Here is a 3,109-nt window from a genome sequence, read left to right as displayed (position 1 = left end):
TAATACCAGAGTGTACTGGTCCATTTAATAAATGAGAATAGCAACAAAGAAGAAATCTTTATTCTTAATCTAATATGAAAATTCAGTAAAATAGTTCAAGTAGAAGGTAAGATTTGCACTTAAGCAACAAAAATATTACCCCTTACAGTTTGCACTCTGTTTCACTGTCTTAAAATTTAAACCAGGTAAGAATCATAAGTGGGCTCATAGGATGGCTGAATAACAATAACACGAGTTGTTTTCTCTGTCTTGACAATCACGGTGCCATCATTGATCATTTCGGATCTACTGTTTAGGCACAGAAATGTGTACCGTGGTGGGGGCTGGAGACAAGAACTGTGTCTGAGGCAAATTCACAGGATTCCAAAAGTTACTCTGGAGACAAACACAAATCCATACGTATGGGGCCTACTGTGTAACTAAGAGTTTTCAGAATTAACATCCATGTAGAGTACATTGTGTGTTAAAGCATACATTTTTAAAGTGTGTAATTTTAATGTTTATATGTTATTAAAATTCAACAGTGCACAGGCAACCAAAGTAAAAAGAGATAAATAGGACCACATCAAACTTCAAAACTTCTGTGCATCAAAGGATGCAATAAATAGAGTTAGAAGGCCACCTGTAGAACGGGAGAAAACATTTGCAAGTCACATATCTGATAAGGGGCTAATATCCAAATATAGAAAGAACTCCTACAACTCCACGACACCAATATAAATAACCCGATTTAAAAAAAAAATGGGCAAAGGACTTGAATAGATTTCTCTAAAGAAGATATACAAATGGCCAATAGGTACATGAAAAGATGCTCAACATCATAGCCATTAGGGAAATGCAAATGACTTTTGCATGAGATCTCATCTCACACCCATCATGATGGCTACTATTTTTTTTAAAAAAAGGCAAAACCGGAAAACATGTTGATGAAGATGTGGAGAAATAGGGATCCCTTGTGCACTGTTGGTGGGAATGCAAAATGGTGCAGCCACTATGGAAAACAGTATGGAGGCTCCTCAAAAAAAAAATATAGTTACCATATGATCCAGTAATTCCGCTTATGGAACCCAAACAATTGAAAGCAGGGTCTCAAAGAGATATGTTCATAGCAGCACTGTTCACAACAGGCAAAAGATAGAAGCAACCCAAGCATCCATCAATAGATGGATGGACAAACCAAATATGATGCACACACACGATGGAATATTATCCAGCCTTGAAGAAGGGAGTACTGACACATGATACGATATGGATGAAACTTGAGGATATTATGCTCAGTGAAATAAGCCAGTCACAAAAAGAAAAAGAAAAAAAAATTCCACTTATATGAGGTCCCTAGAGCAGTCAGATTCATAGAGACAGTCGGACGGTAGCTGGGAAGGGGAGCAGAATATGCCACCCCAAAACGTGCCACTCTCACATGTGGATCATTCTGAACTGGAGACAGTCGTGGCCCAAAAGACTCAGGAAGAGCTGTGTACCTCCCTTAACTGCCTAAAAGAATTAGAAGGCATGGTCATGGAACGGAGCTGCCACCAGAGATAACCACAGAGTGTGGGCTGGCGTGATGAGCTGGGCGTTTGGCAGGGCCTGACCCTGTCATCCTGCAGGGCCTGACAAACCTGTGTTCACCGAGCACTTGCTCTTCCCAGCTTCCTGTGACTTGTCTTCCTCCCCTGGAGCCCCAGAGCCCTAGCCCTTCACCTTAGTTCAGCCGGCACACAAGCCTCCATTGCCTGTCTTGGAACCTCTCATGTCTATGTGAGGCTCCCATAAGTATGACAATAAATTTGTTTTTCTCCTGTTAACCTGTCATATGCCAATTTAATGAACAGACCAGCCAAAAGAACCTAGAAGGGTAGAGGAAAAATATTCCTCCCCTACAGTTGCCAAGGGCTAGGGGAGGGGGAATGAGAGGTGGTATTTAATGGGTATGGGGTTTCTGTTTTGCAGGATGAAATGCCTGGAGATTGATTGCAAAATGATGTTAATATGTGTAACGCTAATGACAGGGAAGTCTACTCAATGCTCTGTGGTGACCTAAATGGGAAGGAAATCCAAGAAAGAGGGGATATATGTATGTGTGTGGCTGATTCACTTTGCTGTACAGCAGAAACTAACACAACATTGTAAAGCAGCTATACTCCAATTTAAATATATATATATATATATATATATATACACACACACATACTTAACGCTAATGAACTGCACACTTAAAAATGATTAAGATGCGGCTTCCCTGGTGGCACAGTAGCTGGGAGTCCGCCTGCCGATGCAGGGGACGCGGGTTCGTGCCCCGGTCCGGGAGGATCCCACGTGCAGCGGAGCGGCTGGGCCCGTGAGCCATGGCTGCTGAGCCTGCGCATCCGGAGCCTGTGCTGCGCAGCGGGAGAGGCCACAACAGCGAGGGTCCCGCGTACCGCAAAAAAAAATGATTAAGATGGTAAACTTTATGTTATGTGAATTTTACCACAGTTAAAAAAAAAAATTTTTTTTTAAACCCCTTAACAGTAGCCACAGCAATTCTTTAGAACTTAAACCTACAGAAGTTTGCGGGGATTTGTGTATTTTATCCCTGTGTGCTAAATAATAAATACACAGTGTGTATTTTATCACTGACATTATTTAATATTGCCTGTGTGTGATGGTCATAAAAACCAGACAAGCTTCAGTCCATCTTGTTACTGTTTTCAAAATCTCTGTGGACAATGCACCCTCATGTTGCAGGCGGCCCTCCTGCCCACCTTGGGCACGGCTGGCTTTGAGGCCTTTGCAAATGCTGGTCAGATGCTGGCTCTGCTCCCTACTGGCTGCGTGGCCCTGAGAAGTTAGTTAGTTACACCTTCATTGAGCTCCTCACGGTAGCTCCTCATCATTTCACGTACAGCTTCGCCAACGCAGTGATCAAGAGGAATTTTGTTTTTCCCATAACTTCCCATATGTTCACTGAAGGGGGAGCCACAGTTTTTCTGTCAACCTTGCAGCAGCCCTCAGATTGTCTGCCCTCCACCTGAGACACCTATCAGAGGGAGGGCGACTTTCCGTGTGATGCTCCAGTCTCCCTGCCCACGGAGCAGGCTTACTTAATCATTGAACAGATCAGCCA

The sequence above is a fragment of the Delphinapterus leucas genome, chromosome 10, assembly GCF_059928025.1.
Source record: "Delphinapterus leucas isolate spDelLeu-1000000601 "Yukka" chromosome 10, BTC_Dleu_Yukka2, whole genome shotgun sequence".
NCBI lineage: Eukaryota > Metazoa > Chordata > Mammalia > Artiodactyla > Monodontidae > Delphinapterus > Delphinapterus leucas.
The sequence above is the reverse complement of the archived record's forward strand: the minus strand, read 5'-3'. Positions refer to the sequence as shown.